The 27,696-nt window shown below is 50.5% G+C and overlaps 1 pseudogene; it reads left to right on the forward strand.

Annotated features, from left to right (window-relative positions):
* The first annotated feature begins 16 nt into the window (after positions 1-16).
* LOC117513184 lies at positions 17-26,627 on the forward strand (annotated as a pseudogene).
* The last annotated feature ends 1,069 nt before the right edge of the window (positions 26,628-27,696 follow it).

The raw sequence follows: 27,696 nt of genomic DNA on the forward strand, positions 1-27,696 counted from the left end.
CCTGACCGTCACGACCATGGTTGTTGGTGGACTATCTGGTGGGTTGTTCCTCACCCAAAACTACATGTCCCCGACCGCTTTGAGGTAAGGCTGTTTGGACTCATCTGTCCATCAGAATGAATGGGATCAAGTGATGCAACCTGGTGACATCAATCACCAGTCAAACTGGACTGGTTAATGATGTGGTCAGTTTCCTAATGAGATGTGACACAAACATCATTTTGAAGAAGAATCAAACTGGTCATCGGGGTTCAGGGTCTGTAATCCCTGATTTCAGTGGTTAGAGTTGGCTTAGGGACATGTGAACCCCACCGTTACCACACTGACATGGCGATTGGACAACGACTACAGACAGGAAGTGCATCGTCGGGCACGCGGCAGCATGGCATCTGTTAGAAAGATGATTGGTGGTGTGTGTCTTTCAGCCAAAGTCAAAGAATCGAGGCTGGTTCATCTCCCCTCTGGGTCAGAACCCCTGGTGACGCTGCTGGCTGCTGCTATTCCTGCTCTGCTCTCCACCATCTTGATCTTCATGGACACCAGATCACCGCCGTCATCGTCAACCGCAAAGAGAACAAACTCAAGGTCTGCAAATGCTGTGGAACACTCCAGCATCTCCACACACGTCCACGTTTAATCACGACATTTGATCCAAATGCTTTCATTGGCTGAACCTGGCTCCTCCCACTGCCTGCTGTGCTCCACCTCCCTGAGGCATCTCATTATTTGTTCTTCTCCTCCTTCATACTGACGCTCGTCCCGTTCACACTGATTTCAACTTTGAGATTGTTGGATTAGACTCTCTGCTCCGTTCTTCTGCTGTTCATTTGTCCTCGTGTACACAAACACAACGTCCTCCCACGTCTCTTTGTCTTCTCACTATCCGGTGAGCCCCGGAGCATCTCAGAAAACGACAATAGCGATGAGATTAAAAGGTTTGATAGCCTAGATTGCTCTCTGTTACTGGAGTTGAGACCTGCAGCAAGTTTGGGCTGGTCTTGACCCGCCCAAAAAAACCAATTTAGTTCTACTGTAACTGTTGAACTATTTTCTGGGGAACATACTGTCTTAAGAAGTGGGCTTTTTTGTGATCTGAAACTAAACTTAATGAGATCAGTGTCAGATAACTGTTGAGATTTGATTTGAACCTTATTAATAATTAATTCATTAATTCATTCATATTCTGCCACTTTTCTGGGTCACAGTGGTAGTTAACCAGGCAGCTCTTTCCACACTTCCCTATCCTGGGCAAAGTCCTCTAACTTTTTCTGGAGGTTCCATAGGACTTCATGTAATCATGACAGAGCAGGGTTCTCCCCAGACAATGGAATAACCGTGCTGCGCCATTATAGCGTCATGACCGCACCGTTATACTGCGCCGTGATGTCAGATAGATTTTTAATCCAGCCAGGCTGTTTGTGCTGAACGGAGTGCTGCCTGCTCGCCCCTCCACTGCCGGCAGCCAGCCGAGCGAGCAGAGCCACAGCGTCGCAGCTCAAAGAGTGAAAGAACAAAACTCCGTCAGAGTCTTCCAATAAAAAGAGCCTCTTCTTCCTGCGTAGCTACTGACACATTAAGGCTTTGTTTTACAGATGAAATTATTAATTATTTTAAAGATGAAAGTTTGCTCAAATAAGACGGTTGTGAGACGAGTCTCTTGTACCCCCCCCCCCACACACACACACACAGAGAGAGAGAGAGATGAACAGACACTACACGCTGTAAAAAAAAAAAAAAGCAGCAAGCAATTTTAATCAACGATCATCATCACCACACAGCCTCAATGAAACAGTAAAGTGTGAAAAACTGATTCAGAAAGTTTTTCATCCATGATTTCATCTTTAAAAGAGCAGATTTACTTCTTTACTTCTTGCAGAAGTATTGTTTTTGTTTTCTTTTTATTGTTGTTTATGCACGAATGACATCAGATCAAATTACTTGTATGTGAGAACTTACTTTGTGATAAATTTGATTCAGATTTGACAATCAAATCAGTCCAGTTTTAGCTCTTGTTCAAACAAGATAATTAGGGGTTATATTGTTTTTAAAAAGTATGCAATCCCACTCAGAAATGTTAAAAAGAGAAACTAAACTGTCAACATGACAGAAAAACCCTGTCTGTCTGACTGGATTAAAGGTACAGTGTGTCATTTTTGAAGAAGAGAGCAAATATTATGTCCAAACATTAATGTATTTTTGAACTTTTCAGTGTTATTTATTTTCTTAACTTAGACAGAAAAATGCAAAAAATAACTTTGATATTGTAATGTCATTTTTTTGTCTTTATTCTTGCTATACTAAAATTTCTGGGGAGAACCCTGCAGAGTGTCCTGGGTCTTCACCGGGCCCTCCTGGCAGTTGGATTAATAATACACAGAATAAATTGTGGTGGTAATGAAGTGAAAGCTTCTTCTTTCATCTGTTCCCCTTAGGGGGCACCACAGCAGGTCATCCATCTCCATCTTGCTCTGTCTCACCAACCACCTGCATGTCCTCCCTCAGCACATCCATAAACCTCCTTTTTGTCCTCCCTCTTGTCCTCCAGCCTGGTGGCTCCATCCTCAGCATCCTTCTGTCTATATACCCTGGGTCCTAAATTGAGACACAGAAATCTGACATCTGGAACGATGTTAATGTCATGTGACTTTGTATGTTTGAGGTTTGCCAAAGACATGTGAGGTCGTTGAGGTCACCAATACTCTTTAACCTGGTCTGAATGTTTCCATTGCAGAAGGGCTGTGGCTATCACTTGGACCTGCTGGTGATGGCGGTGATGCTGGGCGTGTGCTCCATCATGGGCCTGCCCTGGGTTTTGGCAGCGACCGTGCCCTCCATCAGCCATGTCAACAGTCTGAAGCTGGAGTCAGGGTGCGCAGCACCCGGTGATCAGCCAAGTTGCTGGGCATCAGAGAACAGAGAGTCTCGGCTTCATGATCTTCACCTTGATGGGCTGCTCAGTCTTCATGACCTCCATACTGAAGGTTAATACAGATTACAGCCATCCTCTGGAAGTATTGGAACACCACGGCCACTTCTTTGGTTTTGCTGTAACCAGCAGCGTTTGAAAAGATGAATATTTGAAGATAGTTTAGAATGTTAGGGGTTTGTTTCCAGGTCTTAAAGTCTGACATCGAACATAGAACCTTTTCCCCAGGATGTGACTGGATTATCTAACGTAACAGGAAACATCTCTCACATTGATCCCTGGACACCTCTGATGTCTCTCTGCTAGAACCAGTGGTGTCATGGTCAGTGAACTTTGATGTTTGAACTTAACTTTGTGTGTTCCCTCCCCGAGTGCAGAGCACGTCATCATAAATGTTAGGGGAAGAAATCAGACGGGTTATGATCCGCACAAGATGACTATTTAAATTTTATTGTGGCCTAATATTTTTTATGATTGTTTGTCTGCAGTTCATCCCATGCCCGTTCTGTACGGCGTCTTCCTCTACATGGGTGTGTCCTCACTCGAAGGCATCCAGGTCTGTCTCATGCCATCACAGATTCTATTGAAACTTGTTGTACAGTACTGACAGCAGTTTTAGCAAGCAGCAGATTATCCATCCAATTGCACGGACAGGGGAGTCACCAGGGAGCAAACTGAGTGACAGGGAGCCTACAGAGTCACAGGGAGCAAACTGAGGGACAGGGAGCAGACACAGAGAGCAGTCACAGGGAGCAGACTGAGCGACAGGGAGCCGACAGAGTCACAGGGAGCAAACTGAGTGACAGGGAGCCGACAGAGTCCACAGAGAGCAGTCACAGGGAGCAAACTGAGTGACAGGGAGCCTACAGAGTCACAGGGAGCAGACTGGGGGACAGAGAGCAGTCACAGGGAGCAAACTGAGTGACAGGGAGCAGGACAGAGTCACAGGGAGCAGACTGAGGGACAGGGAGCCGACACAGGGAGCAGTCACAGGGAGCAGATCTGAGCAAACAGGGAGCAGGACAGAGTCACAGGGAGCAGACTGAGTGACAGGGAGCCGACAGAGTCACAGGGAGCAGACTGAGGGACAGGGAGCCGACAGAGTCACAGGGAGCAGACTGTGGGACAGAGAGCAGTCACAGGGAGCAAACTAAGTCACAGGGAGCAGACTGAGCGACAGGGAGCCGACAGAGTCACAGGGAGCAGACTGAGCGACAGGGAGCCTACAGAGTCACAGGGAGCAGACTGTGGGACAGAGAGTAGTCACAGGGAGCAAACTGAGTGACAGGGAGCCGACAGAGGCACAGTGAGCAGACTGAGGGACAGGGAGCCGACAGAGTCACAGGGAGCAGACTGAGGGACAGGGAGCCAACAGAGTCACAGGGAGCAGACTGAGGGACAGTGAGCCGACAGAGCCACAGGGAGCAGACTGAGGGACAGAGAGCAGTCACAGGGAGCACACTGAGGGACAGAGAGCAGTCACAGGGAGCAGACTGAGTGACAGGGAGCCGACAGAGTCACAGTGAGCAGACTGAGGGACAGGAGCCGACAGAGTCACAGGGAGCAGACTGGGGGACAGAGAGCAGTCACAGGGAGTAAACTGAGTGACGGAGCCGACAGAGTCACAGTGAGCAGACTGAGGGACAGGGAGCAGACTGAGCGACAGGGAGCCGACAGAGTCACAGAGAACAGACTGAGGGACAGGGAGCTGACAGAGTCACAGGGAGCAGACTGAGCGACAGGGAGCCGACAGAGTCACAGGGAGCAGACTGAGCGACAGGGAGCCGACAGAGTCACAGTGAGCAGACTGAGCGACAGGGAGCCGACAGAGTCACAGGGAGCAGACTGAGTGACAGGGAGCAGTCATAGGGAGCAGACTGAGCGACGGAGACCCGACAGAATCACAGGGAGCAGACTGTGGGACAGAGAGCAGTCACAGGGAGCAGACTGAAGGACAGGGAGCCTACAGAGTCACAGGGAGCAGACTGAGCGACAGGGAGCCTACAGAGTCACACGGAGCAGACTGGGGGACAGAGAGCAGTCACAGGGAGCAAACTGAGTGACAGGGAGCCGACAGAGGCACAGTGAGCAGACTGAGGGACAGGGAGCCAACAGAGGCACAGTGAGGAGACTGAGGGACAGGGAGCCGACAGAGGCACAGTGAGCAGACTGAGTGACAGGGAGCAACAGAGTCACACTGAGCAGACTGAGGGACAGTGAGCCGACAGAGCCACAGGGAGCAGACTGATGGAGAGAGAGCAGTCACAGGGAGCAGACTGAGGGACAGAGAGCAGTCACAGGGAGCAGACTGCACGACGGGGACCCGACAGAGTCACGGAGTAGACTGAGTTACAGGGAGCCGACAGAGTCACAGGGAGCAGACTGGAGGACAGAGAGCAGTCACAGGGAGTAAACTGAGTGACAGGGAGCCGACAGAGTCACAGTGAGCAGACTGAGGGACAGGGAGCCGACAGAGTCACAGAGAGCAGACTGAGCGACAGGAACCCGACTTAGTCACAGGGAGCAGACTGAGTGACAGGGACCCGACAGAGCCACAGGGAGCAGACTGAGCGACAGGGAGGCAACAGAGCCACAGCGAGCAGACTGAGGGACAGAGAGCAGTCACAGGGAGCAGACTGAGCAACAGGGAGCCGACAGAGTCACAGGGAGCAGACTGGGGGACAGAGAGCAGTCACAGGGAGCAAACTGAGTGACAGGGAGCCGACAGAGTCACAGTGAGCAGACTGAGGGACAATGAGCCAACAGAGTCACAGGGAGCAGACTGAGGGACAGAGAGCAGTCACAGGGAGCAGACTGAGCGACAGGGAGCCGACAGAGTCACAGGGAGCAGACTGAGTGACAGGGAGCCGACAGAGCCACAGGGAGCAGACTGAGTGACAGGGAGCCGACAGAGCCACAGGGAGCAGACTGAGCGACAGGGAGCCGACAGAGTCACAGAGAGCAGACGGTGACAGGATGCCAATAGAGCCACAGGGAGCAGACTGAGCGACAGGGAGCCGACAGAGCCACAGGGAGCAGACTGAGGGACAGAGAGCAGTCACAGGGAGCAGACTGAGTAACAGGGAGCCGACAGAGTCACAGGGAGCAGACTGGGGGACAGAGAGCAGTCACAGGGAGCAGACTGAAGGACAGGGAGCCTACAGAGTCACAGGGAGCAAACTGAGCGACAGGGAGCCGACAGAGTCACAGGGAGCAGACTGGGGGACAGAGAGCCTACAGAGTCACAGGGAGCAGACTGGGGGACAGAGAGCAGTCACAGGGAGCAAACTGAGTGACAGGGAGCCGACAGGGTCACAGTGAGCAGACTGAGGGACAGGGAGCAGACTGAGCGACAGGGAGCCGACAGAGTCACAGAGAACAGACTGAGGGACAGGGAGCTGACAGAGTCACAGGGAGCAGACTGAGTGACAGGGAGCCGACACAGTCACAGGGAGCAGACTGTGGGACAGAGAGCAGTCACAGGGAGCAGACTGAAGGACAGGGAGCCTACAGAGTCACAGGGAGCAGACTGAGCGACAGGGAGCCTACAGAGTCACAGGGAGAGACTGGGGGACAGAGAGCAGTCACAGGGAGCAAACTGAGTGACAGGGAGCCGACAGAGGCACAGTGAGGAGACTGAGCGACAGGGAGCCGACAGAGTCACAGGGAGCAGACTGAGGGACAGTGAGCCGACAGAGCCACAGGGAGCAGACTGATGGAGAGAGAGCAGTCACAGGGAGCACACTGAGGGACAGAGAGCAGTCACAGGGAGCAGACTGAAGGCCAGGAACCCTACAGGTCAGTGAGCAGGACTGAGGGACAGGGAGCCGACAGAGTGCGCCGCCAACAGCTTGGGGGCAACGGGGACCTGCAGCAGCTAAAACCGCGTAGCCCCCAGAGGTGAAAGGGGTGGCGTGAGCGGTGGCCGGGATGGGGTGTGGGATGGGGGACAGGAGGTGAGGTAAAAGCGAAAAATGGAGCATGCTTCAGTCTTTGTCCATGTGTGTCTGTCTGTCCTTGTGTACTGGAGTAAGAAAGATAAAGAGGCAGCCAATCTTCCCAAGGCCATAGAGGTTCTTCTGGAGGATAAACAATGGGCATTTTATCCTTGACAGGCTGATAAACATGCCGTGTTTGTGGTTGAGCAGTGATAACACTTTTCTAGCTTCACATGAACAAACCAAATCCCAATTATGAAAAATTCCCCAGCCTCTGAAATCTTCTCCTGCAAGGCATGCGTTTGCTCCGAGATGTTGTCCAATTTACGTCTGAGTTCAAGGGTTAACACAGTCTGAGAATGCATCACCTTGCCCCATTCATTAATTCATGACGGACAAGCGAGGGGTCGTGATTTTGGCGGCAGCTGTCTTGCCACTCTTCCGGTAGGTCAGGGCAGCAAATAACTCAATATTTACCAGCCCTCCTACTATGAATCCAAATATGAATAATTCCTCGACGTCCTCCACAGAGAAAGGCGGAAAGCAGTGACAGTCTCCCAGGCGTCGATAACAGGCCGCAGCGTAAGTTCCATCTGGGCACGCAGGGTCCCCCCGGCCCTGATCTTCTTGTAAAAAAAAATGGTGTCAGTAGCGTTCAGAAACCAGCTGATCAATTCCTTGTGTTGGGAAAGGGTAGTGACACGGACCCACAACAGGGGGCGTAAATGAATGGACAATGGATGAGCCAAAATATAACAATTTAATGTGAAATGTACACAACGGAATACAGACAAATGCAGATTTAGTACAACAGTCAATTATACAAAAGGTGACGTGTGGGCAGGCTCGAGGATAGAAGACGTCTGTCCAGAGAAGAGCCGGGTTCCACATGATCTCCACTGATCTCTCCACGGTGTAGAGTGGTGAGGTGTGGTAGGGTTTGATTCATGACACATGGAAGACTGGATGAATCCGCAGTGAAGCTTGTAGCTTCAGCTTCACTGCCGCCGGACTAAGGCCTTTGAGGATGGAATATGGTCCAATGAAGCGGTCTTTGAGTTTTTGGGATTCCACGTTGAGTGGGATGTCCTTGGTAGATAACCAAACCTCCTGCCCGGGCTGGTATGCAGGGGCCGGGGAACGCCGGCAGTCTGCATGGGCCTTGGCCCTCGTCCGGGCTTTAAGCAGGACAGAGCGGGCGGTACGCCACACCCGACGGCAACTCCTAAGGTGGGCCTGGACCGAGGGCACCCCGACCTCTCCCTCCGTGAGCGGGAACAATGTGGGCTGGTACCCCAAACATACCTCGAACGGGGAGAGGCCGGTGGCAGATGATATTTGGCTGTTGTTAGCGTACTCGATCCAGGCCAGGTGGTTGCTCCAGGCTGTCGGGTGCGTGGAGGTCACGCAGCGGATGGCCTGCTCTAGTTCCTGGTTCGCACGCTCTGCCTGTCCATTCGTCTGGGGGTGGTACCCGGACGAGAGGCTTACGGTGGCCCCCAGTACCCTACAGAAACTCCTCCAGACATGCGAGGAGAACTGGGGACCACGGTCGGAGACAGTGTCAGATGGAATCCCATGCAGACGTACAACATGGTGGACCAGGAGGTCTGCTGTCTCTTGGGCCGTTAGGAGCTTCGGAGGGCCATGAAGTGTGTCGCCTTGGAAAACCGGTCCACTATCATGAGAATGGTGGTCATGCCCTGGGACGGCGGGAGGCCGTGATGAAGTCCAGGCCGATGTGGGACCAGGGGCGACGAGGCACGGGTGGAGGAGTCCCTGTGTTCTCTGAAGGTCTGCTTTGCCCCTGGCACAGGTGGTACAGGCCTGGACATATTCCCGGACGTCGGCTTCCATAGACGCCCACCAGAAGCGCTGCCGGACCACTGCCACGGTTCTTTGCACCCCTGGGTGGCAGGAGAGCTTAGAACCGTGACAGAAGTCCAGGACTGCAGCTGTGGCTTCTGGTGGGACGTACAATCTGTCTTTCAGGCCAGTCACCGGGTCCGGGTTCCGTGCCAGGGCCTCCCGGACAGTCTCCACGTCCCAGGTGAGGGTGGCCACGATAGTGGACTCGGGGATGATTTCCGGTGCATCTGACAGCTCGGTTTTGACTTCCTCCTTGTGTACCCGGGACAGGGCGTCAGATCGTTGATTCTTGGTCCCGGGGCGGTATGTTATCTGGAAGTCAAAACACCCGAAGAACAGTGACCAGCGGGCTTGCCTGGGGTTCAGACGCTTGGCGGTCCGGATGTATTCCAGGTTCTGATGGTCCGTGAAAACCGTGAATGGCACCGCAGCTCCCTCCAACGGGTGTCTCCACTCCTCAAAAGCCTCTTTCACCGCTAGGAGTTCCCGATTGCCGACGTCATAGTTCCTTTCTGCCGGGGTCAACCTGCGGGAAAAATAGGCACAATGGTGGAGGACCTTATCGGACTCCCTGCTCTAGGACAGTACGGCTCCTATCCCTGAGTCAGAGGCAACGATAAACTGGCGGCTAGGATCGGGCTGCACCAGAACTGGTGCAGTCGAAAACTGGCGTTTCAGCTCCCTAAGCGTGGCTTCGCACTTATCCGACCAGGTGAAGGGGACTTTTGTGGAGGTCAGGGCCGTCAGGGGACTAACCACCTGATTGTAGCCCTTAATGAACCTCCTGTAGAAATTTGCAAAGCTGAGGAACTGTTGCAGCTTCCTACGGCTTGTCGGTTGGGGCCAATCTCTCACCGCCGCAACCTTGGCCGGATCAGGGGTGACGGAGTTGGAGGAGATAATAAACCCCAGGAAGGACAAAGAAGTGTGTTGGAACTCGCACTTCTCGCCCTTCACAAACAGCCGGTTCTCCAACAACAGATATACAAAGACGAACCGATGCAGGAAGTCCCACAAGACGTCATTTACCAAGGCTTGGAACGTCGCAGGGGCATTAGTGAGGCCAAACGGCATGACCAGGTACTCAACGTGACCTAACGGGGTGTTAAATGCCATTTTCCATTCGTCTCCCTTCCGGATCCAAACCAGGTGGTATGCATTTCTAAGATCCAGCTTTGTGAAAATTTTGGCTCCATGCAGGGGCGTGAACACTGAATCCAACAGGAGCAATGGGTATCGGTTGCGAACCGTAATCTCATTCAGCCCTCTGTAATCAATGCATGGACGGAGTCCGCCGTCTTTCTTGCCCACAAAAAAGAAACCAGCACCCATCGGGGAGGTGGAGTTCCGGATCAGCCCGGCAGCTAAAGAGTCCCGGATGTAGGCCTCCATTGATTCGCGCTCAGGACGTGAGAGGTTGTACAGCCTGCTGGACGGGTACTCAACGCCCGGGATCAAATCAATGGCACAATCGTAAGGACGGTGCGGGGGTAGTGTGAGTGCCAGATCTTTGCTGAAGACAGCAAGATCGTGGTACTCCACAGGCACCGCCGTCAGATTGGGGGGGACTTTAACCTCCTCTTTAGCAGTCACACCGGCGGGAACCGAGGATCCTAAACACTCCCGGTGGCAGGTTTCACTCCACTGAGCCACAACCCCAGACAGCCAATCAATCCGGGGATTGTGTTTTATCATCCATGGGAAGCCCAAAATAACGCCGGACGTAGAAGGAGTCACATAGAACTCAGTCTCTTCCCGATGATTCCCAGACACAACCAATGTTACGGGCTGTGTCTTGTGTGTGATTAAAGGAAGAAGGGTGCCATCTAGCGCCCTTACCTTCAATGGTGAAGGAAGGGCCACTAGAGGGAGCCCTTCTTTCTTTGCCCATCTGCTGTCCAACAGATTCCCTTCCGACCCCGTTACCAACAGTGCTGGGGTGTGAAGGGTTAGATCCCCACTCAGGATCGTAATTGGGAGATGTGCGGAAATTTGTGTATGTCCCACGTGAATGTTATGACACACCCGAAGCCCAGTCTCTAAAGGCGAGTGTTGTTGTTTTGATCGTTTGGGGCAGTTTTTCTGTGTGTGCTCCTTTGAGATGCAGAGAAAACACTCCCCACAGGCCAGCCTCCTCAGTCTGTCATCTGATTTTATTTTGGCCCTGCTCGTTTCCCTAGCAACGTCAGCAGGGGATGCTGTTGCCACACGGAGCCCTCTGGCTGTGGAGTGTGGGGAAGACGGCTCCCTTTCGGACCAAGAAGGAAAAGGGGCGGCTCGTGCCTGACCACACCCTTCGTCTCGCTCCCGTCGACATTCTGCTAATCGGTTGTCTAACCGTACTACCAGGTCGATAAGCCCGTCTAAATCCCGCAGCTCGTCCTTAGCCACCAGGTGCTCCTTAAGGACCAGAGACAGTCCGTTTACAAAGGCGGTGCGGAGTGCAACAGTATTCCAGCCGGCCCTCGCTGCCGCGATGTGGAAGGCGACTGCATACTCGGCCGCACTCCGACGCCCCTGTCTCAGAGACTGCAGCATACTTGAAGCGGTCTCGCTGTTGTGAAGGTGTCGTAGCACGGACCCACAACAGGGGGCGCAAATGAATGGACAATGAGTAAGCCAAAAAGTAACAATTTAATGTTGTGATAATACACAACTAAAATCACAGAATTTGCACAGTCAATTAACACCAGGTGACATGTGGGCAGGCTCGAAGATAGAAGACCCCTGACGAGAGAGAAGCCGCGTCCCACACGGCTTCCACCACCAACGGTCTGAAGAACACCGGAGCCGCCAAGTCCCGAGTCCCCAGGTGGCCTCTGTCTTCGGCTGTCGACCCTGGTACTGCTGGCAGAAAGCAGAGATAAGATGTATGAGTGTGAGTCCGCACACTCAGTAATTCACAGTCCATACACAGTTAGGAGGGAGCTCCTCCACCTCCAATCACACACTCGTACAGCTCCTGGTTTAACCACTTATCTGGGTTGGGATGTGAGGCGAAGCCGTCGCTGTCACACCAACGCCAATTCCCTCAGACAAGGAAACACTCCAGGAAAATGGCTGTAACAGAAGTTCAGGTTAAACACACACAGTGTCTGTCAGCAGAGAAATTACCTTGTTAATGGTAGTCGATTTCTCGGCGTGGAGGTGGAGTTGCAGTCCGGCTTAAATAGTGGTGTAGATGAGTGACAGCTGGTGTGATGAGTGACAACTGTCACTTCCTCTGGGTCTGGCGCCCTCTCGTGCTTGGAGCCCGCACTCCAAGCAGGGCGCCCTCTGGTGGTAGTGGGCCAGCAGTACCTCCTCTTCAGCGGCCCACATAACAGGACCCCCCCCCCTCAACGGGCGCCGACCTGGCTTGTCCGGGTGTCTTCTGTAGAAATCGGCCAGGAGGGCCGGGTCCAGGATGAAGCTCCTCTTCACCCAGGAGCGTTCTTCAGGTCCATACCCCTCCCAGTCCACCAGATATTGGAACCCCCGGCCCTTACGACGGACGTCCAGGAGCCTGCGGACTGTCCAAGCAGGCTCCCCGTCGATGAGCCGGGCAGGAGGCGGCGTAGGTCCAGGTGCACAGAGGGGCGAGGTGTGGTGTGGCTTGATACGGGACACGTGGAATACAGGGTGGATCCGCAGTGAAGCTGGGAGTTGGAGCTTCACTGCGGCCGGGTTGATGATCTTGAGGATTGTGAATGGTCCGATGTATCTGTCTTTTAACTTGGGGGAGTCCACACAGAGGGGGATGTCCTTTGTTGAGAGCCACACCTCCTGCCCGGGCTGGTACGTGGGGGCCGGGGAACGCCGGCGGTCCGCATGGGTCTTGGCCCTCGCCCGGGCCTTCAACAGGGCAGAGCGGGCGGCCCGCCACACCCGGCGGCACCTCCTGAGGTGGGCCTGGACCGAGGGCACACCGACCTCTCCCTCCACCAGCGGGAACAATGGGGGCTGGTACCCCAAACATGCCTCAAAAGGGGAGAGGCCGGTAGCAGACGAAACTTGGCTGTTATGGGCATACTCGTTCCAGGCCAGATGGTGACTCCAGGCCGAAGGGCCTGCTCCAGCTCCTGGTTGGCCCGCTCTGCCTGGCCGTTTGTCTGGGGGTGGTACCCGGACGAGAGACTCACGGTGGCCCCCAGCTCCTTACAGAAACTCTTCCACACTTGCGAAGAGAACCGGGGACCACGATCTGAAACGATGTCCGATGGTATCCCATGCAGCCGCATGACATGGTGGACCAGGAGGTCTGCCGTCTCCTGGGCCGTCGGGAGCTTCGGGAGGGCCACGAAGTGGGCCGCCTTGGAGAACCGGTCCACTATCGTGAGAATTACGGTGTTGCCCTGGGACGGCGGGAGGCCCGTGATGAAGTCCAGGCCGATGTGAGACCAGGGGCGATGAGGCACCGGCAGGGGTTGGAGGAGTCCCGTAGTCCTCCGATGGTCTGCCTTGCCCCTGGCGCAGATGGTACAGGCCTGGACGTAGTCCCTGGACGTCGGTTTCCAGGGTACGCCCACCAGAAGCGCTGCTGGACTACTGCCACGGTCCTACGCACTCCGGGATGACAGGAGAGCTTGGACCCGTGACAGAAGTCCAATACGGCAGCTCTTGCCTCTGGTGGGACGTACAATCTGTTCTTGGGGCGGTCCCCGGGTCGGGCTCCTTGTCAGGGCCTCCCGGACGGTCTTCTCCACGTCCCAGGTGAGGGTGGCCATGACAGTGGACTCGGGGATGATGGTCTCGGTGGGGTTCGACAGCCCCGCCTTGGCTTCTTCTTCGTGCACCCGGGACAATGCATCTGATTTTTGGTTCTTGGTCCCGGGGCGGGTACGTGATCTGGAAGTCAAAGCGCCCGAAGAACAGAGACCAGCGGGCTTGCCTGGGGTTCAGCCGCTTGGCGGTCCGGATTGTACTCCAGGTTCCGATGGTCCGTGAAAACCGTGAAGGGCAACGATGCCCCCTCCAGCAGGTGTCTCCACTCTTCAAGAGCCCTCCTTCACCGCGAGGAGCTCCTGATTGCCGACGTCATAGTTCCGTTCAACTGGGGTCAACCTGCGGGAAACAAAGGCACAAGGATGGAGAACTTTATCAGCCTCCACGCTCTGGGACAGCACGGCTCCTATCCCTGAGTCAGAGGCGTCCACTTCTACTATGTACTGGCGATCAGGATCAGGCTGCACCAGAATTGGTGCAGTCGAGAACCGGCTTTTCAACTCCTGTAACGCGGCTTTGCACCGATCCAACCAGGCGAAGGGGACCTTGGTGGAGGTCAGGGCAGTCAGGGGGCTAACTACCTGACTGTAACCTTTAATGAACCTCCTGTAGAAATTTGCAAAGCCGAGGAACTGCTGTAGTTTCCTGCGGCTTGTTGGTTGGGGCCAATCTCTCACCGCCGCAACCTTGGCCAGATCAGGGGCGACGGAGTTGGAGGAGATGATGAACCCCAGGAAGGACAAAGAAGTGCGGTGGAACTCGCACTTCTCGCCCTTCACAAACAGTCGGTTCTCCAACAACCGCTGTAGGACCTGACGTACATGCTGGACATGGGTCTCAGGGTCCGGGGAAAAGATGAGTATATCGTCCAGATATACGAAGACGAACCGATGCAGGAAGTCCCGCAAGACGTCATTTACCAATGCTTGGAACGTCACGGGGGCGTTAGTGAGGCCGAACGGCATGACCAGGTACTCAAAGTGACCTAACGGGGTGTTGAATGCCGTCTTCCATTCGTCTCCCTTCCGGATCCGAACCAGGTGGTACGTGTTTCTAAGATCCAATTTCGTGAAAATTTGGGCTCCATGCAGGGGCGTGAACACTGAATCCAACAGAGGTAACGGGTATCGGTTGCGAACCGTGATCTCGTTCAGCCCTCTGTAATCAATGCATGGACGGAGTCCGCCATCTTTTTTACCCACAAAAAAGAAACAAGCACCCATCGGGGAGGTGGCGTTCCGGATCAGCCCGGCAGCTAAGGAGTCCCGGATGTAGGTCTCCATTGATTCGCGTTCCGGACGTGAGAGGTTGTACAACCTACTGAACGGGTACTCAGCGCCCGGGACCAAATCGATGGCACAATCGTACGGTCGGTGCAGGGGAAGAGTGAGCACCAGATCTTTGCTGAAAACGTCAGCAAGATCATGGTACTCCTTTGGCACCGCCGATAGATTGGGGGGGACTTTGACCTCCTCATTAGCCGTAGTGCCGGGAGGAACCGAGGATCCTAAACACTCCCGGTGGCAGGTTTCGCTCCACTGCGTCACAACCCGGACGGCCAATCTATCCGGGGATTGTGCTTCACCATCCATGGAAAGCCCAAAATCACTCGGGAGGTAGAAGGTGTTACATGGAACACTATCTCCTCCCTGTGATTTCCAGACACAACCAAAGTCACTGGCTGTGTCTGATGTGTAATTAATGGAAGCAGGGTGCCATCTAGTGCTCGCACCTGCAATGGTGCCGGCAGAGCCACCAGGGGGAGCCCTACTTCCTTTGCCCATCTGCTATCTAGCAGATTCCCTTCCGACCCCGTGTCTACCAGTGCTGGGGCGTGAAGGGTTAAATCCCACAAAGGATTGTTACTGGGATTCGTGCAGACTTGCGGGGTTTCCCACGCGTGCGTGTTATGACCCACCCTTAGCCCAGTTTCTAAGGACGGGCGTTGTAGTTTGACCGTTTTGGGGCAGTCCTTCTGCATATGCTCACAAGAGCCGCAGACAAAACATTCCCCGCGGGCCAGCCTCCTTTGTCTGACGTTTGTTTTTATTTTGGCCCTGCTCGTGTCCATAGCCTCCTCAGCAGGGGGAGCTGTAGCCACACGGAGCTCTCTGGCAGTGAAAGCGTGGGACGACGTCACCCTTTCGGAACCGGAAGGGGGAGGGACGGCTCGTGCCCGGTCACGCCCCCCGGCCTGCTCCCGACGATGCTCATTCAAACGGTTGTCTAAGCGTATAACTAAATCGACAAGCCCGTCAAAATCCCGCGGTTCCTCCTTAGCCAGCAGGTGCTCCTTTAGGACCAGAGACAGTCCATTTACGAAGGCGGCGCAGAGCGCAACGTTATTCCAGCCGGACCTCGCTGCCGCGATGCGGAAGTCGACTGCATACTCGGCTGCGCTGCGGCGCCCCTGTCTCATTGACAGCAGCACGCTCGAAGCGGTCTCGCCTCTGTTGGGATGTTCAAAAAACTGGTTTGAACTCCCGTATAAACTCAGCATAAGACGTTAGGAGCCGTGAATTCTGCTCCCAAAGCGCCGTAGCCCAGGCGAGTGCCTCTCCTCGAAGCAGACTAATAACATAAGCCACCCGGCTGGCGTCTGACTCGTACATGACAGGACGCTGTGAAAAGACGAGCGAACACTGCATGAGGAAATCTGCACATGTCTCAACACAGGCTCCGTACGATTCCGGAGGGCTTATGTATGCTTCAGGGGACGGTGGGGGGGGGGTCGTTGAACGACCAGTGGAACGTCTGTTACAGGCCCAGGACCAGCCAGAGGAGTGGCTGCAGCAGCGCCCTGATCGCGCGCTTCCACCCTGGCGGTGAGAGCCTCCACCCTCCGGTTTAAGGAGAACATTCTGCTCGGCCACTAATTCCAAGCCGAGCCCGTGAAGGCGGTTAAGATTTGCTGCAGCTCACTCAACACGCCTCCCGCTGACGCCTGCGCTCCTGGCTCTTCCATTGGCCGTTCAAACTCGGGTTGACGCCCTCGGAGTCCATGACGATTGGCGAGAAATCCTGTTGTGAAGGTGTCGTAGCACGGACCCACAACAGGGGGCGCAAATGAACGGACAATGAGTAAGCCAAAAAGTAACCAATTAATGTGTGATAATACACAACTAAAATCACAGAATTTGCACAGTCAATTAACACCAGGTGACATGTGGGCAGGCTCGAAGATAGAAGACCCCTGACGAGAGAGAAGCCGCGTCCCACACGGCTTCCACCACCAACGGTTCTGAAGAACACCGGAGCCGCCAAGTCCCGAGTCCCCAGGTGGCCCTCTGTCTTCGGCTGTCGACCCTGGTACTGCTGGCAGAAAGCAGAGATAAGATGTATGAGTGTGAGTCCGCACACTCAGTAATTCACCAGTCCATACACAGTTAGGAGGGAGCTCCTCCACCTCCAATCACACACTCGTTACAGTTCCTGGTTTAACCACTTATCTGGGTTGGGATGTGAGGCGAAGTCTTCGCTGTCACACCAAACGCCAATCCCTCAGCAAGGAACAACTCCAGGAAAAACGGCGTGTAACAGAAGTTCAGGTTAACACACACAGTGTCTGTCAGCAGAGAAATTACCTTGTTAATGGTAGTCGATTTCTCGGCGGGGAGGTGGAGTTGCACAGTCCGGCTTAAATAGTGGTGTTAGTTGAGTGACAGCTGGTGTGATGAGTGACAGCTGTCACTTCTCTGGGTTGGCGCCCTCTCTTGCTTGGAGTGCGGGCTCCAAGCAGGGCGGGCTCCTCTGGTGGTAGTGGGCCAGCAGTACCTCCTCTTCAGCGGCCCACATAACACTCGCCTCTATTTGGGTGATCGAACACCGTCTGAGCTCCCTCACAAACTCAGTATATGCTGATAGAAGCCGTGAGTTCTGCTCCCAGAGCACCGTAGCCCAGGAGCGTGCCTCTCCTCGAAGCAAATTCACGACATAAGCCACCCGGCTGGAGTCCGACGCGTACATCAACTCAAATCAAATCAATTTTATTTATATAGCGCCAAATCACAACAAACAGTTGGCCCAAGGTGCCTTATATTATAAGGCAAGGCCATACAATAATTACAGAAAACCCCAACGGTCAAACGACCCCTTGTGAGCAAGCACTTGGCAACAGTGGGAAGGAAAAACTCCCTTTTAACAGGAAGAAACCTCCAGCAGAACCAGGCTCAGGGAGGGGCAGTCTTCTGCTGGGACTGGTTGGGGCTGAGGGAGAGAACCAGGAAAAATACATGCTGTGGAGGGGAGCAGACGGGATGGGACGTTGTGCAAAGACGAGCGAACACTGCATTAAGAAGTCTGTGCATGTCTCTACACAACCTCCGTACCGCTCAGGGGACTTATGTATGCTTCAGGGGACGGGGGGGGGGGGGGGGGGGGGGGGTTCATTGAACGACCACTGGAATATCTGTATTCGGCACCAGTCAGCAGGAGGAGGTGCTGCAGCCATGTCACCGCCGCTTCCACCTGCGCGGTGACAGCCTCCATCCTACATTGAGTAGGATGAGGCTGTCACGCTCTGCTCGGTCACTAAGTCCAACCGAGCAGTGAAAGTGGTTAAGATTTGCTGCAATTCACCTAACACGCTCCTGCTGGCGCCTGTGCACCTTGCTTTTCCATTGGCTGTTCAAGCGATGGTTGACGCCCCTCGGAATCCATGACGCTGGCCGAGATAATCTGTTGGGAAAGTGTAGTGACACGGATCCACAACAGGGGGGTAAATGAACGGACAATGGATGAGCCAAAATATAACAATTTAATGTTGTGAAATGTGCACAACGGAATACAGACAATGCAGATTTAGTACGACAGTCAAGTATACAAAAGGTATGTGGGCAGGCTCGAGGATAGAAGACGTCTGTCCAGAGAAGAGCCGGGTCCCACACGATCTCCACTGCCAGCAGATCTGAAACACACCGGAGTCGCCAAGTCCTGAGTCTCCAGGGTGGCCACCATCTCCAGCCTGTCAGATCTGGTACTGCTGGCCGGAAGCAAAAAGGTTATGGTGGGTGTGTGCACACCCAGCAAACAGTTCAGTTCCTTCCTGAGGGAAAAACCTCCACCTCCAACACAGGAACACAGTACGTGCAGTGCCTATGTATCACTTATCAAGTCTGGAGTGAGGATTGAAGTACGTCAACTCCTCCACTATCCACTATCTCGGCTACTAGCTGCAAGTATACAAAAGGTATTGGTACAAAAGGTGCTAATTTGCTCTGTATTTTTAGATTATTTATTTTTATTCCTTCCTTTAATATTTTACACTTTTGTATTGCTATTATTGTGAAGCACTTTGATCAGCTGCAGCTGTGTTTTAAATGTGCTATATAAATAAATTTGAATTTAACTGAATTGAAAGGTAACGACTGCAAAAGTTCAGATGCAACAATACGTGCGTACAGCACAAAAATGGCTGAGAGTTTACCTGACGGGTAGACTGATATCTCAGCAGGGAGGTGGAGTTGCTGCCCGGCTTTATGGATGGCGGGTGAGTAGATGATGAGGCTGATCCTGTGAGGCGGCCCTGCGCCCTCTCGTGCCTGAAGCCCGCCATTCAGGCAGGGCGGCCTCTGGTGGTGGGCCAGCAGTACCTCCTCTTCAGCGGCCCACAGAACACCATGATTAGAGCCGGCCCAAGGCATACGCCGACTACGCCATCGCTTAGGGCCTACATGCCACCAGGGGGCCCCAAGAGCACTGAGACCTTGTGATAAAAAGTACTATATACATGAAATTTAAAATAATATTGAATAATTTAAACTAAATTGTATTACACCTGAACAAAATAAATTCATTTTGACAAAATACCAATACTAGGTTAATTGATGCCTCCTGTTGGCTGCTGCCACCGTTGGGCAAATTTAGATTCACCGCTTGGGTCAGGTGGTCGATGACTAATCGCAAGGAAGGAAGTGAGTGCAAGTATTGTCTCAGAAAAGAAATTATCCCTCTCGAGCGGAGAAAAGAAAAAAGAAGAATTTGGAAGACGAGAAAAAACAACAAGACAAAGGTAGGTTTGCATGTACAATATTACAAATTTTTGTTGTCATTATTTGCGAAATGCTCCGTTCGGTTAGTGTAAAGTGCTTTAGGTGTCTTAAAGTCAGAGGCGACTGCAAGGGAAGCTCAGCTTCCCCTAAAATGTCAAAAAAATAAGTGATCAAATATATACTGTGTGTGTACATGTTACTGACTAAATATGCGCTACAACGCGCTCAGCTTTTATTCAGAATCAGCTTCTTATCACTGGTCACGACGCGGCTTTCCTCTCACTCAAACCCGCAGCTTCACAGTGCTTTAAAACAGTGTGGACGCTGAGCGTCTACAGACTTCAATAGCGACACAAAGCATGCAGCGAAACGAGACGAGTCATTGGCATAAATGCTGGGCTTTGTCCCGCCCACGGGCAGCTCAGCGTGTCTGGCGGTCTATGGGGCAGTGGGCGGGCCTCGGCTGTCCCGGACACTCAGCTTCTGCATGATGATTGGATGATCTGTCTGAGGCTGAATCCCTTTTTGATTGACAGCGACAATGAGGCGAATCAACGATCTTTTGGTGTAAACCGTCCGTGGGAGCATTTTTTAATTTTCATTCTGTTTCTGAGTGAACCGGAGACTTTCCTAATCCTCTTAGCAGCATTTTCTTTTGTTAAAAACGACTAGCGACAAATCGAGCTTCTATTTCTGGTGTTTTTTTTTTTTTGTAGCTGCTTGTGTGTTGGAGACTGACTTCTATCACTCTTTCTGACTTCTATCGCAGTTTCTGTCCCTACCGAGCAGCGGGTGCTGCTGAGCTCCTCCACCGTCCAAAGCACTCACAGGCGGACACACTTCAACACTAGCCTCGCGCCAGTCCCAGCTAGCGAGCTAGCTAGGTAGCAAGCTGCACATAATGGCAGACAATTTGAATGTTGTGGACCGGATTTTGATGAAGCCATTTGATAGTCTTCCTTACGAAGAAAAACTTAGAGTTAAACAAGCAGGGCAGATCAACTCCTCAGATTAATTTGGTGCAAAGGGTGGGGGAAAAGTAGCTCAGCTCTCAATGGTTTGCAGGCCAAAGTTAAAGCAGTAGCCCCCCAGTGGCAATGTTTGTGCATTGCAAAATGTCCTTTAACAGTGGAATGTCCGCATAAACTCCTCAATGCCGACTTCTTCTGAAACTTCTCTGTTCTCTGACGATGACCTGGTGAACAGAGCCTGAATGTGGAAGTTTTCAGCTTGAAACAGCCAGCGGACGCCACCTCCTGACCGCGCCGCGCCACGCCGATCCACTTTGTGAGCTGTCCTTAAAGCGAAAGAAACTCCACAATCTCCTCATCAGCCGTTAACTTTTCACCGAGAACCAAGCTGAATTTCTCGACTAGTGTCCACTCAGATATCCCTCACAGGTCCTGAAAAAATTTTGAATAAGCAACGCGCGCCGTCTCCAGGATCGTCTCAGACAAAGGATTTCAGCGAGAGAGCTGGAACAGTGCTGACTCAAAGCCTGCCCCACAGGCGAATGACGTCAACCGACACGTGTGAAAAACTCACGCATGCGCACGAGAGTTCAAGCATGTCTGGTGTAATCGCATGTGATTCAAATCCATATAGTTTTTTTTCTTTTTTTTATAAAACTGCTGGTTAGTTTCTAATAGACCTCGTATCTCTTGTAACTAATGTGACGGGGGGGATGGGGTCCCAGCCATGCATGATTGACAGCATTGTAAACAACTTTGCTGGACAAACTACGTAATGAGACAATTTCCAACAGGCAAACTACTTTTATTCTGTAAAATAAAAGTTTTGTGATATACATCGTTGTAAAGTTGAATCTATACATCGGTGTGTGTGTGTGTGTGTGTGTGTGTGGGTGTGCGTGCACACTGAGCTCGCGGGAATCCAAAAGTTATGACCTGAGTGAGCCGCGGACACCATACTTCTCAGTGTCTGGTTAATGTGAAACAGATCCACGGTTTATTAATCCTGGTGGTCGCAGTGCTGTTACGATACGCAACAAACTGTAAGATCTTGAACAAAACAGTTCAAAGCAGGTCAACTTCACGAACAGGTGACGTCAAAAACATGTTTGTCCTGATGCAGATGTTCGACCGCATCACGCTGTTCGGCATGCCAGCCAAACACCAGCCAGACCTGATCTATCTACGCTACGTCCCGCTGTGGAAGGTCCATATCTTCACTGTGGTCCAGCTGACCTGCCTGATCATCCTCTGGGTCATAAAGTTTTCACCCGCTGCCATCATCTTCCCCATGATGGTGAGACAGACTGGAAGCACTCAACGTGAACTTCAACGGGACCGCGACTGCTGACTTTGACAATATCCCGCTCTCTGTGCAGGAGCTGGCTCTGGTGTTCGCCGGACAGCTTCTGGACTTCTGCTTCACCAGAGAGAGCTGAGCTGGCGGATGACCTGATCCAGAGAGCAAGAAGAAGAAGATGACGACAAAAAGAAGAAGGTGGTGAGCCAGCAAAAAAGTCTTTTAAAGACCTCCAGCCAGTGGTGGGCATACGTCTCGATAATCCGATAACAGATAAATTATCGAAGATATGTTTCTGCAGCAGTTTTCATGCTATGTAGACTGCTGGGGGGTTCCCATGAATGCATTGTTTTTTCTCTTTTTGCTCTGTCTGCACCACTCTGCATTTAATCATTAGTGATCGATCTCTGCTCCCCTCCACAGCATGTCTTTTTCCTGGTTTCTCTCCCTCAGCCCAACCAGTCCCAGCAGAAGACTGCCCCTCCCTGAGCCTGGTTCTGCTGGAGGTTTCTTCCTGTTAAAAGGGAGTTTTTCCTTCCCACTGTAGCCAAGTGCTTGCTCACAGGGGGTTGTTTTGACCGTTGGGGTTTTACATAATTATTGTATGGCCTTGCTTTACAATATAAAGCGCCTTGGGGCAACTGTTTGTTGTGATTTGGCGCTATATAAAAAAATTGATTGATTGATTGATTATTAGATTATCTTTTTAGATAAATTTAAAAACCATCATCGGACTAATTATCTTCCGATGAATTGCCGTCCGATAACTTTTAGACCGATAACGTAGTAAACTAAGCTGAACAGTGAAAAACATTTTTAAAACTATTAAAGCAGTTGAGACCTACCTGTTAAAAGTTTCCTAATAGGTATGTTGTTCTACTCTTTGCAAACAGAAACCACTCTATCCTCTGTAAGCAAAGGAGAAGTGGTGAAAAAAGTCATTTCCTTTAATACCATACTGATATAATCGCAATATCACCAAGTCATCCAGAGGCATACATTTTTAACTTATGGTGCAAATTTTAACCTACTCATTTTGGACAAGTTATTTAAAATTATTGTTATGTCTGAAGTTTATAAAGTGAAAATATCAGATATATGTTTTCGTTTTAAAGTAATGTGCTAATTTTTAAGGTTTTGTGAGCACATGCTGTGCCAGGCAGCAATGCATTATGGGTAGCATAAGGTAATCTCAGACGTTCACGACAGGACAAATGCATTTCAGACACTCTGTTCAGGCTCCACAGATGACAGCATTAAACTCTAGTGCCTAAAACTCTTGTGAATATATTCTCTGGGTTTATAGACATTACTGTATTTGCGTTTGTTAAATTCCATGCATCTTAAAATGTAACAGACACGGATTATCTGGAATTTTGTTTGACAAGTTTACAAGGCCGCTACTGCCATCTACTGGCCAGGAGTGTTCATGGCAGAACAGATCTGGGTACCAGTAGATGGCAGTGTTCTATTTATTTTAACCCGGTTATAACAGATGGTGGTCAAATCAACTTTTTGGCTTTTTTTTTTTTTTTTACAAATTAAGTTTAAAAACAAAACAACAACAACAAAAAAACATTACAAGACAGCTCTGCGGTTGGATGCTTGTAGCTTTTAGCAGCAGGAGGTGGTCGTGAGATGTTAAAACGCGTGATTAACCTGAAATTCGGTCCAAAAAATTCTCGCACGAATGAAAAATCATCTGAAAAATGGCCAAAACACGCACAGTGTAAAGCCAACATTTATGTGTCAAGATAAGGCTTTTCAGAACTGACCAATTGTTAACCTTGTCCTTTTGTTTTATCTGTTGTCATTATTTATTATTACATTTTAACCTGTGAAGTGCTTTGTGAGTTATGTCTGTGAAAGGCACTATATAAATAAATTTACTTACTTACTTACTAATATTGAGTGCACGTTTTACAACATCATCAAAGTTTTAAAACATGCAATTGCGATGACACTTCCAGGGCTCCGTAAAAATGCCTGTTTTTACAAATAAAAAATGGAATATTTTACAAAAGCACATTATCTTTAAACCAACACATGACACACGTCACATTAATGTGTTGGGTTTACATAATGAATGACTGAACCAATCAGTGTTTAGCACCTTTACCCAGAATGCTTTGCGGTCTGTGTTTGTTACAAAACCATCAGAATTAGTGCCTTATTCAACATTAAAAGATATAATGTTATATTTTAACTTTGTTACAAATGACAGAATTGACATTAATGGAGTTATTCTGTCAGTATTTTCAAAAAAACCATAAGTTAGTATGACTTATTTTTCAAGACCTCTGCCTGACCGGCGTGTTGAAATTGATAGAGAGCTGGTTTATGGCTGCTCTTGGTGTGTCTCTGTGCTGGGAGTGCTGTAGTAAACAAGAGCTTCCAGCAGGGGACAATGTTGAAAGAAAAATTATGATTATGATTAGTAGAGAGCTGATTTTGTGGGTGCTCTCAGGATTTGTCTGTGCTGCTTTCTACAGGGGGCAGCATAGTCAAACATTCTTGTTCATCGGGTTGCTTTTGATGCTTTCCAAATTGATCGTGTTAAAAATCAATTTCAGCTTCTTAGTAACTGCAAAAGTCCCAGAGGACAACACTGGAATTTATCGGTTATCGATTATCTGTAACTTCCGATACATTTTTTGGGTGGTTTATTGGTTTATCTTTATCAAAGATAACTTTTTCAGTTATCTTATCTGTATCTGTGCCCACCACTGCCTCAGCTCTATCAGCTCGCTGACTCAATCTGTGTGTCCTTCAGGACGCTCAGCAGGTGATTGAGGAAGTGGATGAAGAACCAGCTTGGTAGAGGAACCTCATCAAGATCCCGATCAAAGGCTGCAAAGGATCGTAAGTTTGTTTTCAGGACACACTGACCCCGTGGCTGGGTTTGGTCATTACATCAGGTGGTAATTCGCATGTGTCGTGCAGCGTGGGACCCCTCCGAGGTCACATCACAGACGAAGTGGCCAAAAAGCAGCATCTGGAAAGTCAGTCTCCATGAAGACTGATGGCAGCAAAGGTCTGAAACGCAGCGTCAGTTAAAAGAAGTCTCTCCTCGTGATCAGCCTGACGTCTTTAAAGAACGTCAAGATGTCGCACGGGTTCTAGTGTTTCCTGCATCTGAAGAGAAAACTTCAGTTAGTTAATCAGAAAGTAAAAAAAAAAAAATACATTTCACTGTTACTCGCGTGATATTTGTTCATTACTGGACAGCTGGTCAGAGTTAGTTCATGAATAACGGTTTAAGTGTTTTTCGTGGTACTTAAGCCGGGTTCACACGGCAGGATAATTAGGCGATATCGACCCGATCTTCCCCTTCCAACAGTTCTTAAGGACAACCCCGACAATCTGATGACGTCAAAGATATCTTATCAGATATTCCTGTCGTTGTGTGGTGTGTTCAGAGCGCTCCGATCTGCTCGGAAGGGCGTCAGGAGCGCTCCCGATAGCAAATCGGGGATATTCAACACGTTGGTTGTGTCCTCCGACCACAACGAGCCTCACAGCCTGCTGAATGTGATGTGCAGCCAATCAGAAAATGAGGTGACAGACATACGGAGCGGGAAAATAAAATCAAAACAGCTGTTCTGACTTACCGAAAGTCCGGTGGTCAGCTGTATCCACTCCTTTAAGGAACGCCTTTCTTTTTCTTTTTGTATCGTTTATTCCTCTGTTTTAAAGTAGTCCACAAAGTACCTCCGTTTGTTTACTCTGAAGTCACGTTTAATATTCGAGAGTTTTTGTGAGATTTCCTGTCTGAACTGTAATGTTCATGTGTTAATCTGTTCATGTGTGGTGGTGTTGTAATACCGTGTGACTGGACACCACACACTGTACGACCAAACCACGATTTTTTATCTTCACGTGTGTGGTCTCTCAGGTTTTGGAAACTAAAGATAATTTTTAAATACCTGTCATGTGAACCAGGCTTTAGGGAATAACCCCCTTGTGTCTGATGATTTGCAGACATTCATGCTGGTTATACGGTCGCAAATTGAGCTTTACCGGCGACACATAAGTGGAGCCAGTGAAAAGGATTTTTATGGCGAGGCGTTAGTGGAGCCGTAAAATGGCTATTTGCGAACGTATAATCGCATGAACGTCCACAATCATCAGACACAAGGAGGTTTTCCCATTCTAATAGAATTCCATCATTTGCACAGTTTATTTTTCTGTAGATAATTCGGTTGGCAAGGCATACCATCGAGCTGAGGCAACGTCGCTGAGGCAATGCGCGGCAGTAATCCATCAAACATGAAAATCCATCAAATGTGAAATGGTAATCCACATCAATACTTACCGTAGCTTAAATTCACCCATTTCAGCAGCGGCAGTACGCGACTTTCTCTCACTCTCTGCTAAAAGTTGTAACAGCTAGCAGTGTGCACAGCTGGTGTTCTGTCGAATTGTGCGTCTCGTCACATAATCGACAGATCTGCTTCCGACAATATTGTGCATGTGCATTTGTGCGGAGAACAGGGATGACATCTCAGAACACCAGTCAGGACATGGTAGTTGTACAATCCAAATGTGAAACGGTCGAATGTTTTGCCACTGTTACCCTGATTATACGGTCTGAAATCTCACACACTTAACCAATCAGATTCGCAGAAAAAAATGCAATTGGATTAGAATCAAAGCTTCACTAGGTGTAGTTTTTTACAATTTGTTGTTGATTGGTGTTACCAGGTTATTAGTATGCGTTCCTGGCGTGATGTGTCCTTCAGTTGATGGTACGCAGGTTTGAAAGGCGTTGTTCACGTTGACTTCCGCGGGCTGATCGGTTTCACTGTGTCCTTGTTTCTGCAGCCATGAGGAGTTTCCTCCAAACATCGAGATAACCGTCAACGACGAGGAGCGCGACAAGCTGGTCAGCACGGAAACGTCGCTATGATCCCCGTGCTGCTCCACCACAGGCGGCACTGTCCAGGCCAGGATGAACGGGGCTGCAATTACCGTGGTGATGATGTTGCTTTTTCCTGTCTTCTTTGGACCAATCAGGAGTGGCCTTGCTGTGCTGTACTCTCAGGAACCGTTAAACGTTTATTTTTTCATTGTTTTATGGTTGAAACAGAAAAATTGTTATTTTAACTCCAACTGAATTCTGCCTGTGCTCTGATTTGGCCCCACAAACTCAGGCGGACTTTTTTCTTTTAAAGACTGATTGAAAATCACTGTGTGTGTGTGTGTGGTGTGTGTGGTGTTGTGTGTGTGTGTGTGTGTGGTGTGTGTGTGTGTGGTGTGTGTGTGTGTGTGTTTTGTGTGTGTGTGCGCACGGCAGGACTGACTATCTGGCGTAACCGGGCAAATCCCGCCGGGCCCCTCGCGTATTTTGGGCCCCCTCTGGTCTGTCATTAAAAAATATCTATATAATTACAATTTTATTGATTGCGCGGTTAAAAAATGACACATAGTGGCCCCATTGGATGCTTCTTCTGAGGCACATTGGAATAGTCTACCACAAAGATCGCTGATTTGGTCATTTCGCTGTCAATCAAAAAGTGATCAGCCTCAGGCAGATCATCCACTCCATCATTCAGAAGCTGAGCGTTCCGGGCCAGCCAAAGCCCAGCATTTATCCAATGACTCGTCTCGTTTCGCTGCACTCTTTGCTTTGCTATTGAAGTCTGCGAGAATGAGGGAGAGGAAAGCCGCGTCGTTACCATTGATAAGAAGCTGATTCTGAACAAAAGTTGAGTGAGTTGTAGCGCATATTTAGTCAATGTATATAATTATAGTTTTTATTGATTGCGACGGTAAAAAATGACACAGTGGCCCATTGGATGCTTCTCCTGAGGCACATTGGACTAGTCCAATGAAATTCCTTGGTTCTCAAAGGCCCGGCCCGCCTGTATGCAATGAATTTAGCATATCTGACCTCACTCTGCTTTCTGTCTCCCTCAGAGCACCAATTGCTTCTTCTCTTTCTTTCCTTGCCTGTCTTTGCATCTCTCTCTCTCTCTCACTCACTCACTCACTCACT

The sequence above is a fragment of the Thalassophryne amazonica genome, chromosome 7 (assembly GCF_902500255.1).
Source record: "Thalassophryne amazonica chromosome 7, fThaAma1.1, whole genome shotgun sequence".
Classification (NCBI taxonomy): Eukaryota; Metazoa; Chordata; class Actinopteri; order Batrachoidiformes; family Batrachoididae; genus Thalassophryne; species Thalassophryne amazonica.